General features: G+C 39.3%; 1 long non-coding RNA gene across 1 annotated transcript; it reads right to left on the reverse strand.

Annotated features, from left to right (window-relative positions):
• Positions 1–5,228: 5,228 nt before the first annotated feature.
• On the reverse strand, positions 5,229–12,809 carry LOC103100629 (uncharacterized). Its single transcript, XR_008914196.1, has 4 exons — positions 12,344–12,809; positions 7,188–7,316; positions 6,521–6,628; positions 5,229–6,305 (listed from the first exon to the last, which is right to left on the reverse strand). It is a non-coding gene; the product is annotated as an uncharacterized LOC103100629 (long non-coding RNA).
• Positions 12,810–13,306: the final 497 nt, after the last annotated feature.

The following is a 13,306-nucleotide window of genomic DNA, read 5'->3' on the forward strand; positions in this document are numbered from 1 at the left end:
TCCTTTCATGCTGTCCTCCCAGGAACTGCTCCCCATCTTGCTGTTCCACCTTGCTATCCTCCTGGCCACTCTCAACATTACTTTCTAAATTAATAAATCTCTTTTTTTTGTTTTTAAGCTAAGTTTTGGAGTCTTGCATGCTTGCAAAAGGTATCCTTCCCGAACCCCCTAAGGTATCCTTCCCGCCCATAACAGTTTCATATATACATATATCTTTTTGTCAAATGATGTCTTTTTTAATAGGGGAAGGGGAGGAAGGGAGGAAGTGACCTAGTTATTTAACAAATAAAAAAATAACTTCAAATTAAAAAAAAAAAGAGCCTGATAGCTAGATACTAGGTACACTGTTACCCTGGTAACATAAAGAATAGAAAGTATGAGGAAGTCCACAGCTGAAAAAAATTATCTGTAAGGTATTAAAAGAAGCTTAATGCTTATCTGTCCTATAGCCTTTCCATTTGAACCTTATAGGGAGAGATCCTTGAATGATAGAGATGTATGGTCTTTAGACATTATGCAATTAAAGCCACTTGCTTAACATATGAAAAACTGAGACCCAAAAAATTTAAATGACCAGCTCTGATTCACAAAGAGAATTAACAGAAGAGCCAAGATTGAAATTAAAAACTTATTCTTTGTCTAGCATTCTTTCCATCTCCCATGATTCTCTCTGCCATTCACCAGTTCATTGATTTTGGTTCTCTGCCAAGAGTATACTGGTAAATGTTTAATAATTGCCTGGGATAGGGGGAATGTACACATGACACACTTTTCAGTTCATTATGCATTTTCTTAAGACTTTCTTTAGTTTACACAATCAATAAAATAATAATTCCTTCGTTGATTTGTAGTCAATTTATTTCCCAGTTTCTAAGATGTAAATGTTCCCACTAAAGAGAATCAGCTCTCTTTATTTGGCACTGGCACACCACTGTCCAAATCGCAGATTTGACAGCTATAAAGTGAGAGGGCTGCATTAGGCAATCTTTAAGGTCTCTTAATGGACTACTAGGTATTGTGCTGGATATGACACGGGACCTGGAGTCAGGAAGACTCATCTTCCCAAGTTCAAATCTGTATTCATATACTTATTAGCACTGTGACCTTGGCCACATCACTAACCCCCATTTTGCCTCAGTTTCCTCATTTGTAAAATGACCTAGGGAAATGTCAAACCACTCCAAATTTTTTTGCCAAAAAAACTCCAATTAGGATCACAAAGAGTTGGACATGACTGAACAACAACAAAAGGTCCCTTATAGCTCTCATAGTCCATAATTCTATGATGTATCTTTTTTTTTCTTCTGCTGCTATATCTTTGGTATAATGAAAAATGCCCAGGAAGAGTGAAGAGATCAGGGTTTTAAGTTTCCACTTTAAAACAGATTCCCTGTTGTTCTTATTTGCTTGATATCTACCTTTATGCCAAGATTTATTAGGGATAGGATGCTAGATAAATCACTTCAAATACCCCAAAGCTCACACTCTGTCCTCATTTTTTGACTTTTACTCTCCATTTCAATTACTTGTCTAGTCTCTTTGAAACTACTCAACAACCTTCATGTCTGTTTCCCTCTCTCTATACACAGTCTCCATTCTAGTTCATATTATTATCATCTCTTGTCTAAATAGACTGCTTCACCTTAGCAGGATATAAGATTCCAGAGGGCAGGAATTATTTTGTTTCCATCCTTGCATATCTCAAACCTTGCAAATTGTTGTTCACTCAAATTTGATTCTCTATGAACCCATTTAGGGTTTTCTTTGCAAAGATAGTGACTTACCATTCCCTTCTTCAGCTCATTTTACAGATGAGAAAACTGAGATAAACAAGGCCAAGTGAATTGCCTAGAGTCAAAGAATTGTAATTGTCTGAAACTCAGGAAGTTGTCTTCCTGACTCTAAGCCCAATACATTACTTATTGCACTGCCCAGCTGCCCTCAAATGGATTTGCAAATGTAGGTGTTTAACAGTGCCTTTTCTGCTCATTCATTCACTCTATTCATTCATGGACTATTTAGTGACTAGTGGGATCTTTGTACCCTTGTTCATAGGGTACATGAAGTCCTCTCAGCTCTTTCTCTTATTTATTCAAAGCCTATTCATTCTTTTAGGTCTAGCTCAAATGGGAACTTCTTTCCAAGAAACTTTCTCTCTTGCATCAATCTCCTTTCCTTAGAACTCTTTCAGTGCTTAGAAGCTGTACCACACCATTTAGCACTTAAGTGCATTTTGCTATATTATTTACTATAGCTTTATATGTGTTAATCATGCCTTCCTAGATGTCCTAGCTAGCACTGAGTAAGACCCATATCTTTTTTTATCCCTCGTTGTGCCCAGTACAGAGCTGGGTACATAGTGTATATTCAGTGAAGACAGTTAGGTCAAATGGTGTCCTTCCTTTAAATCCATTGGATGAAGTCTTGGATAAATCACTGCCAGAGCATCTAAGACATTACCCTGCGCTCTTAGTTTTCCACAGTTATGTTTTGCTAATGTCCATGTTGTTCTGAGCAAGAGAGACCAGAAGGATAATTGTTAGAGTGGGGATGATGAGTTAGTCATGAAAGCCTTGGAAAATGTTACTCTGTGTGTGTGTGTGTGTGTGTGTGTGTGTGTGTGTGTGTGTGTGTGTGTGTGTGTGAGAGAGAGAGAGAGAGAGAGAGAGAGAGAGAGAGAGAGAGAGAGAGAAACAGACAGACAGACAGACAAACAAAGAGAGAAAGGGACAGAGGGAGGGAGAAGGAGAGAGAAAGGGAGGGGGGGGAAGGAGACAGACAGACAGACAAAGAGAGAAAGGGGCAGAGGGAGGGAGAAGGAGAGGGGGGGGAAGGAGGGAGAGATTTAGTTTTAACTGCATTTTCAAAGACATTGAACAGCCACAACCTCCACAAAAAAAAGTCAAATATTTTGTCATTTTGAAAAATGACATATAGTCTTGTGAATTGGAATGTATTCTGTAAAATTAAGCCAAATGTATCATTATGGTAGGTTAAAATGATAAACTATTTTTTAGTGAAGCCTTCTCTGGAACCAAATGGCTTTCTTAATTACAAGAAAGGCAGTATGGTATAGTGGGTAAAGGGTTGGCCTGAGGGTCTAGAAGACCTATGTTCAGGCCTTGCTTCTGAATCATACTGGCCATATGACCCTGGGTATGGCATATAAACTTTCAGTGCCCCAGGCAACTCTCAATCTCTAATTGCAGAACAGTTGCTAAGCTGCATGACTAGAGAGAATTTCTTAACTAGAGCTTTCTCCACTGAAGAAACTGTTGTTGAGTGGTTTTTCAGTCATGTCTGACACTTCATTGCCTCTTTTGTGGTTTTCTTGGCAAAGATCTTCTGCTTTTTCTTCTCCAGCTCATTTTACAGATGAGGAAACTGAGACAAATTAAGTTAAGTGGCTTGCCTAGGGTTACAAAGCTAATAAATGTCTGAGGCTGGATTTGAATTCAGGAAGAAGAGTCTTCCTGATTCCAGAGCCAGCTCCCTGATTAAGTTACAAATCAAATTTTAAAATGATGTTTATCAAAAGATTTTTTATTATTCAGTAGTGAACCACTATCCTAATTGTGATTCACTTTGTCAAAACAAAAACAAAAACAAAAAACTCAACAATAACAACTTGGACTGGCAAAAAGGCTACTTAGCACATTTACATCATTACCTAGATACTCTTTTAGTGGTTTCTCTCATCATCCCTCCTTGCTATTTATTTCTAATATTACCTATGTTTTCTCAATATTAAAATTAAGCTTCTTGCTTAGTTTCTGGCTTTTGTACTTTTCTAAACTTGTAAGGATAGTGATAATTGGATGTGTTGTTCTGTCTTTCAAATCATTTTAAATTGGACTTATTCTTCTGAGTTCCTTGATCAGAGTCCCAGGGAAAACCTTTTCAAGGGATAATGATTTTCTTGTCATTAATCAATAACTTGTAGTCATTTTAAAAAAAAAAACTAGAGTTCTTAAGAAATCAAGCAAAGCAACTTCACTGAATCCCAGGAGGTAACAGGGAATTTTGTGAGTCTAAAAAATCAAGTTTTCCATTTTGCAAACCCCAAATTTCTTCTTTCATTTTAAAATCGCAATAGCTTCCAACTTTATCACCCCCATAAATCACAGCAAATGATGCTGGGAGTTTGTTTATTTGCTTAACTACCACAGGAAAAGATCACTCTAGTGACTGAATGACAGACGGAGGGTAGAGTACTTGACCCAATCTGGGACCCTGAAGTTTCCAAGGAATAATTCCGAATTCATGGATTGAGATTTGAAACCATAGGGGCAGGTGTCTTGGGGAAAAGATAATGAGTCATATGGACCTTTCACTTCTAAATTGCTTCCCAGGATGTGCCCCAGTTTCATAGGCCTGAATATTGTTTGGTTATAGCTTGTAATAAAGAGAGATCTGTACCGCAAAGGGAGGTCTCACTAGGGTAACCACAGAATAGACTTAAAATTATCACCCCAAGCTTTCTTGAGCAAGCACAGGTGGGAATTCAGAATCTCAATCAGCTCTGCATCTCTTCTTTGGAGAGTAGGCAATCACTCCCTTGAATTTTATGAGTTTTGAACTAGTTTAGAAACAATACAAAAATATACAAGCATTATTTGGGTCAGCAAGCAAACAGGATGGACTAGTCCACACTGAGGGACAGTTCATCCAGCCCTGCCCTTTGTTTGGGTCCTAAGAAGTCAAGGGTGTGTGTGTGTGGGGGGGGTGTTCAGGGAAGACTAGCACTTCTGGTATGAGGGCTCCCTTAGTCTTTGTAAGGGCTGCTCGGTAGCAGGTGGACCCTGAAGGAGGAAAGTGGCTCTGACTTATTAACTGGTGAAAGAGGTGGGTGAGAACAATTTCTTCTAATGACCTTGAAAGTGGCACTGTGCAGTGCTTAGAGCTTGCATAGACCTTGAAGAAGCCAAAGTCATCCACTTCATCCCAAGCTATGAGCAGGCATTTTGACTTTTGTCTTGTCTCTGAACTTGTCCTTTGAAAGAGAGTACAAGATTTTGCAACTCTGCCTCACTTAAATCCAATTCGCCAGCAATTCAAAAGACATCACCAAGTGATGGTTCTCTTCAGTACAAAGGACAACAACCAACCAACCCCAAAGTGGCAGAATCATGTAACAATCAGAGATAGGATCTTCTGTTCCACAGAGTGATGGGAGCTATAAATAGCAGTCACTGCCACTTTGTGGCAGAGAGAATCTCCCTGTTTATTTAGAGAGGGAGAGGAAAGCTGTGTGGAAGGGTCATAAAGGAATCCGTTCAGTTCCTCTCTTACAAACCAATATCAGTATCTTTAGGATACAGGAAGTTTACTGCAGCCACGAAAGCTAAGAAAATCTTAGACTACATACAGGAATATAAAGAGAAGGCCTCTATACTCTTCTGGAGTACCATGTTCATTTCTGGGTACCACATTTTAGGAAAGACTAAAAACGTGTTAGATGATGTCCCAAGGATGGCAACTAGGATGGTGAAGGGACTCAAGTCCTTGCCATATGAAGGAGCTGGGCATGTTTGGCCTGGAGAAAAGAAGACTGTGGGGATGAGTTTGGGGGTAGAGATAGGATAGGATAGGATAACTACATGAACATATTTGAAATGCTGTCAAATAAAAGAGGAATTACATTTGTTCTATTTTGCCCCAAAGATACATAGCATTGACTATCGTGGCCTTCACTAACTGGAAAGCCAGGTAGGTTAGATTTCACCCATCCCTAGGGTTTTTTGGTACTCTTTAAGGCATCCTGGATGTCTAGACTCTACAATGGTGTTTCCCCAAGAACAAGAGGGGTCTCCCTACTCCAGTTATGTTTGCCACTAACAGTTGGATAATCTTTTATAAGGAAATATTTAATCATTAGTATAATTGTGCTTTGTAAAAAAAAAATGTACATTCCCCACCATTCCCTACTCTTCCCAGGGTTCCCTTTTCTGACATCCTGGAGTAGATTTGTGCACAAATGGGCAGATCCCACACTGGGAGGGGTTTTCACTCTTTTGCTGGGGCTCAAGGAGGCAAGCTGCTGGGGCTCTGGCTCTGGTCTCTCCCAATACCCCTTTCTGCCCTTACCCCTTTCTCCTTTACAACATAATCAAATATATTTAAGTCAAAAATATAATCACAAATATACAAATTTACTCTCCCAATACCAGTTCCAAATCCAAAATCCCTCTGAGTTTTATGCATTCTGACTTCTCCAGGCTTCCTTGCTAGGGCTGGCTGGCTTTAATGTCCTTTCTGGAATCTGCTTCCAAGGTTGCCATGATTGCAGCTAACTGTATCTGAAACTAAGAACAACAAACAACAGAAACAAACACCCTCAGGCTCATTGCTCTGCATTGGGTAAAAGAAGGAGATCTGGGGACAGCAGTTCTTTCATTTCTCAATGGTGTGTCTGCCTCCATTTCTTCAGTTATAAAATGGGAAAAATAGTAGTACCTTCCTCACAGGATGGCTGTGATTATCAAATAAGATAATATTTATAAAGCACTTAGCATAGTACCTGGCACACAGTCGGTGCTTAATAAATGTTCATTTCTTTCCTTCCCAATAAATACTTGTTGATTGCTTGATTAGTTGACTGATGTATTGTAGGGGTGTAGGGAATAAGCTGTAGGGAATAAAGAGAGGAAGTGTTTTTAGTTTCAAAGTGTTGTCAGTCAGTTAAGAAGCATTTTTTAAAGCATGTATTATGTACCAAGGACCATGCTAAGTACTTGAGAGATGAAGAAAAAAAAGCATTCCTGTCTTCAAAATGATTATGTACTAATAGCGAAATAGAAAAGATAATGGGGGCAGGGGAAAGTTGGTGGCACAGTGAGAGTTAGACCTATAGACAAGAGGTCTTGGGTTCAAATGTGAACTCAGACACTTCCTAGCTATGTGACCCTGGGCAAGTCACTTGACCCTGGAAGAAATTAAATTAGGGGTTTGACTAAATATGAGAATTCTAAAGTAATATTGTGGTTACCAATATAAAGATATTATAACTTAAGTAAAAAAAAAATGACTTTAGTAGCTTTATTTACAGAGGTAGAAAGAATAAAAATGAAAAAAGGTAGCTAAAGAGATGGGTTTTAATAAGCCTACTAGTCCTTCTCTAGTGAAATGAGGCTCAGACTCACCAGGCATTTCTCCATATCCAGTGGTATCTTCAGTTACTCACTCACCCAAGGCAAAGTCCTCCAACACTAAAGTCCAAAGGAGAAGATCCAGAAGCAGTCCTCCAAGAAGCAGTCCAAGAGCCAAAGTCCCAGTCAAAAGCAACCTCCAAGAGGCAAGTCACCAACCCAAGATCCCTGGACAGGAAGTTCAGAACTTTTTAGTCCTTTTTCCATGTTATTTCCTGTCTCTTCCTCCACTTTACAGGAACCATTTGCAATCTATCATTTTTTAAAAACTGCTCAGGGGGTGGTCAGTTGCCTCTGGGGTTGTCACCCTCTTTAGCAAGTGACTAGCAAAAACTCTTACTTAGTGTTAAGTAAGGGCACTTAAGTTTTTGATTGACTAACTTAAAAAATTGCTCACTGTTAGAGTTTTATTCACTCTTCCCAACCCCCATTGCCTAGCCATTACTACTTTTCTGCCTTGGAAACAATATATAGTATGGGTTCCAAGATGAAGATGAGGGTTTTTTAAAAGATTATCTATCTATCTCATCTATTGCCTATCTATAGATAGATATAGATTAGATAGAAAGTAATCTGAAAGAGGCTAGATATACATGGCACAGAGGAAAGGTTGCTTGACTTGGAGTCAGGAAGACAACATCCTGAGTTCAAATCTAGTCTCAGCTATGTGACCCTGAGCAAGTCACTTAACCTTCTTGCCTTAATTTCCTCATCTATGAAATGAACTAGAAAAGAAAATGGCAAACCATTCCAGTATCTTTACCAAGAAAATGCCAAATGGGATCATGATGATTCAAAAAAGAAAGAACAACAACAATCTGAGAAAGAAAGATGCTAAAATCTTTGGGAATTGAGTCTTGATTGAAGTCTTGAAGAAACTGAGGGAAGCAAAGAGAGAGAAGTGAGAGGGGCAGGCAGATCATTCCAGGTCTGGAAGGCAATCAGTAGGATCAGTGAAGAGCAAGTCATATTCAAGGCACTGCAAGCAAGCCAGCATGGCTAGATTTCAGTATGTATGGAAAGTAGTTGAATGTAGGGGGAAACTTAATTTCTAATTGATTTTCTTTCTTGGTGAAAGTGGAAGAAATGAACAGAAATTTTTTCAAAAACTCAACCACAAATATTTCTTCCATGGTAAGGTTTTTCTAAAGTACTATGTCTTTTGTTTTCTCAAAACCTCTTAGCCAGCCATGGAACAAACTTGTGTCAACACTACTCAGCTCTATAATCTCAGAGTGAGATTATAGGGAATGGAGGATGAGGTGGGGGAGGAGGAACCAATCTGTTTTCCTCATTTGATCCTATGCTTGAATTAGCACAGTGTCTGGCACATAGCAGGTGCTTAATGAATGCTCATTGATTGATTGATAGATTGAATGAATGAATGAATGAATGAATGAATGAATGAATGAATGAATAAATGAAGATGTAGTCAGCTTTGTTTTTAATGAGCTCCACTCTTGATTCTTGCATGGTAGCAGAAGAGATAAGAATAGTGTTATTCCATAGTAGACACTCTGGAGTCTGACCAGGGAGCAGGGGCCAAGTTTGTGGACAGCTTGGAGGGAAATCTGAGGAAGTGCAATTGAAAGTGGTGGTCTTGCTGAGCTGTCTGATCTTGGTGGTGGCTCATTGTTAACCTCCTCCTTGGCTTACATCATAGAACTGGGAACTTGGTGGGATTCGTTCCCTCTTTCCTTCCCCAAAGTTATGGGGTAGTGGCTCCTTCTGCAGAGTAAGCTCTCAATTCATGTAGCTTATGTCTTAGTAGGTGGCTCATGGGAAGGAGTGAAATTCCATGAGCATTATTTCTGTGTCCTTTCACAGATATGTTATTCTTGGATGGGTCTCTACCTTACAGGCAAACAAATTCTGTGGGTTCATATTATGAGTGTTCTTTCTATGGCAGAAACCTTCCCATAACTGAAAAAACTCTCCCTGCAATAGTCCTTCAACAAAGGCACATGGGGCAGGAGCACAGAAACAAATGGTCATGTTGAGAAATGTTATAAGGAAGAGAAGTTTGCAGAGGACAGTGGCATGAGACCAAGAGAAAGATTCTGGAAGGCTACAGAGGGGGTTGAGCTAAAAACTCAGAGCCCTTTGGGGCTGTCTCTCTCTCTCTGGATTTGAACCTGGAGGGTGTGGATGCAGAGTCCTGAGGGTTTGGCCCTATCCTTTATTCCTGCCTGTGTTGCTGGTTTGGGGATGTGTGTCCTGAAGATTTTAAGAAGCTTCTGTCCTGTGTCAACATCCCGCTGTCAGTAAGCTGAGATCTAAATCCATCTGGACTTGGGACCTTTCCCTAGATCCCTGCCTCATATGTTATTGACCAGTATCTCTAATAACAGCCAGGAGAGGGTTTAGTGCAGGATAGATGGACAGAGACTGGGGTTTTATAGCTCAGCATTACAGGGAGATAGACTAGAAAGTCAACTCTATGAAGATCCTTCATGCGAAGGCTTTAGATTTGGGGGTACTTTAGTTAGTAAAATTAGTGTTAGGGAATTTCCCCTTACCCTCTTCACCTCTCCCTTTTTGAAATAAAAAACACTCCTATTTACTGAGCTTTTGTTATCTGTGTACTGATCCTAGACCAGGCTCCGCTGGTCCAGGCTGACTGTTTGGCCCTTCCACTCACAGCATAGAACCCTGCTACTGGCCCAAAGCACATACTTAATCCCATCTAATGCCATCTCTGCCCTTCTCCCCAAAACACCCCATTACAAAAAGGGGAGTGTGTCCTTTCAAGCCTCCAGGGAATATTAGCAAAGCACCCCTCCCTTGAAAAAGCTTTTGCATCACCTCTCCAGATCTGCTCTTGGCAGTGAGGTTTAAATAGGCTAAGATGTGTGTACTTGCTCTGACACTGATTTTCTGTGGCCAACAAGACATGACCTTTAGGACAATAGGGATCCCGGGGCCAGAAGGATGACTTTGAACCTTTCCTGTGACAGTAGTTACATTTCTCTTGGGTTCAGAATAATGTTGATGCTGCCTTGATATTTCCCACTCTTACAAGACATATCAAGATGGAATATTATTGTGCCATAAGAAATGATTAACAATATGATCACACATACACATGCATGCAGAACATTGAAAGACTTATATGAAGTGATACAAAGTAAAATGTGCAGAACCAGGAGAATTCTGAATACAGTAATGGCAACAGTGTCCCTTGATCAGCTATCGATGAATTAACTACGATCAGCAACGCAAGGATCCAGAATAACCCCAAGCGACTCATGATGAAAAAGGCTATCTACTGCTATAGAAGGAACCAACAGAGTATATGAATGAACATTCTGGAATGACATTTTTCACTTTATTTCCTCTGAAAATTTTTCTAGTGTAAGCAATATGTGTCTTATTTCACAACATGATTAACATGGAAAATATATTATATGATAACACATGTATAGGCTATATCATATTACTTTTCATCTTGAGGAGGGGTGGGAGAGAGGGAAAGAAGATGGATTGCAAAATATCAGAAAATGATTATTTACATCAATGGGTAAAAAAAGTTCTTGAAATGGCCTGGAAAAAAAATACATAATGAGATATGGGACCAATCGTCATAGATGGAAAGGTAGATGGATAGATAGAGCACTTCTTAAATGCTTCCTATGTGGGGGCAGCTGGGAAGCTCAGTGGATTGAGAGCCAGGCCTAGAGATGGGAAGTCCTAAGTTCAAATCTGGCCCCAGACACTTCCCAGGGGTGTGACCCTGGGCAAGTCCCTTGACCACCATTGCCTAACCCTTACCACTCTTCTGCCTTGGAACCAATACACAGTAATGATTCTAAGACATAAGATAAGGATTTTAAATAAATAAATGTTTCCTATGTGCCAGGCACTGTACACTGTGCTAGGGATATAGATCCAAAAGACAATGATTTCTGTCCTCAAGGAACTTATAGTCTAATTGGAAAAGACAATACAATATCAGACAACTCATTTTTGGCTTGGGAAGCTTCATGGTGCAATGGGAAAGCAGGGAGATTCAGATCTGCATTCACATTCTGTCTCTGACTTTGATTGTTATTCTCTAAGTTACCTAAAACAAATAATTTTCTTTCTCCATAGCCTCCTTTCTCCTAATAACAGGAAGGGGTTATAATTGGTGACCTTAAAAGACTTGAAATAAAAAAGGCAAGATTTGTTCTGAATTCAAATCCTGCTTCAGGCATTAACTATGAGAATTTTGGTGAGTTACTTGACCTATATTTGTCTTAGTTTTCTTATCTATCTGTAGAATAGGAATATGTGTCTGTCTCTCAGGGCTGCTCTGAGAATAAAATGACACAATGTTTATAATCACTGTTTATGTTTTTAAAGCCCCGCATACCTACTAGCCATTATTATTATTATTCCATCTCTAAATCTAGGATCTAATTTCCTGTTTTGTTTTCTTGGTACTTTACTTTGTTGTTTCCATTTTGATACTTTCTTCCCAGCCCTTCACCTCCTTCTAGAGTGTGAAGGGAACTAAGGTGTTAGTGGTCCCCAAAGAGGAAAAGGGTGTTTTTTTTACACATATGTCACAGTCTCTACACAGACCAGCTGACACAGAGACATTTTGTAAATGGCACAGAGAACAACGTAAACTCTGATTGGGTCCAAACATAATGTGGGGAGAGAGGGAGACGGAAGCTGTCAATTAGTCAGAAGCTAATTAATCTTCCCTTTGCAGCACAGACATTGGCAGGAGCTAGAAAGTGATGTTTTACTTGGAACTGCATGAGATCTCACTATGGAAACAACACATGATTGTAATGTGGATTTCTTGATTCTGTGCAAAAACCTACAGTGTTGGACACTTCTTGCCAGTGGTGATGCCTTTAACTAAGAAAAGCAAGGAATTACTGAATAAAAAGATATGATATTTTAATTAGGGAACTGAGACATGTTGGGTCCTCTGCACTTCATAGATAAGCATATTATATCCTGCCAGACATCTTCTGATCTGGGACATTCAAAGTTATTTTCCAACCACACCTTACTTTTTTCTTTCTAAGTGTTATGAGTTTACTCGCACAGAGGCACAGATTATTGATGTAACTATTATAGATAGTTATGTGGATCTGTGATCTTATCAGTGTGGGTACTCCCCCCAGTGATGAACATGTCTGTCCAATTTGGGTAACTCATCCATTTCTGCCCTATGGAGTGTCTAACCTATGACATACCAGAGACATTCCTCGAGGTCTCTTATTGAATTGGATCCAACGAAGCCCATGAATGTTTACCAGTTATGCCTCCTTCTCATTGTTCATACATGCCTAGGTCATCTTCTTTCCTAGACATGGAGATGGGTGTTAGCAATCAATAAATCAATCAATGAGCATTTATTAAACACTTACCAGAAAATATAGAAGTTTCTCCTTTCAAGGAACTTGTGGGAGACAACACAAGCATGGTACATGGAAAATATCTGCAGAGTGAATGGAAGATAACCTTAGAAAGGAAAATATTAGTAGCTGGGGGACTTGGCCACAGGTCCTATAAAAACTGGCCTTTGAGGTGCCTTGAAAGAAACCAGAGATCCTGAGGGAAAGATAAGGACAGGCAATTATACAAGGAGAGGAATGAGGAGATGGTCATTGAATGAAAAATAGGCTGGTAATTAGGAAATTAGGAGCCCTTGGTCCCATATCCTAGGATCATAGCTTTAGAGATGGAATGATAATAATAATGGCTAATATGTATGTAGTGCTTCATAAGCATAAATAAATAGGCAGGATACAAACATTTTAAAAAGGAAATTAGAAGCAACACCAGCAACAACTGCAGAGAAATGAATTACTAGAAAGTGTGGTCATAGATAGATGTCTTAAATGACAGATTATCCAAAATACTAATATAATAGTATATTAATTCTTCATTTACTGATATATGTATATTTTGTCTCTTTTGATAAAAACATCCTTGAGTGCTGAAATGGTTTCATTTTTATTTGGTTTTTTTTTTTCCTCAGTGCATAGCACACAGTAGGTACTTAAAATGTTAGTTGATTGATTGTGTGGAAAGGAAACTAAAACAAGTTCTGGACTTTCTGCCACTATGTTGGAACAAGCAATAGTGGGAATATTAGAGAGAGAAGAAATTGACAAGACTGACAGTTGGTGGGCAAAGGGGCAACTGGGAGTGGC

This window comes from Monodelphis domestica, chromosome 8, assembly GCF_027887165.1.
Source record: "Monodelphis domestica isolate mMonDom1 chromosome 8, mMonDom1.pri, whole genome shotgun sequence".
Taxonomy (NCBI): domain Eukaryota; kingdom Metazoa; phylum Chordata; class Mammalia; order Didelphimorphia; family Didelphidae; genus Monodelphis; species Monodelphis domestica.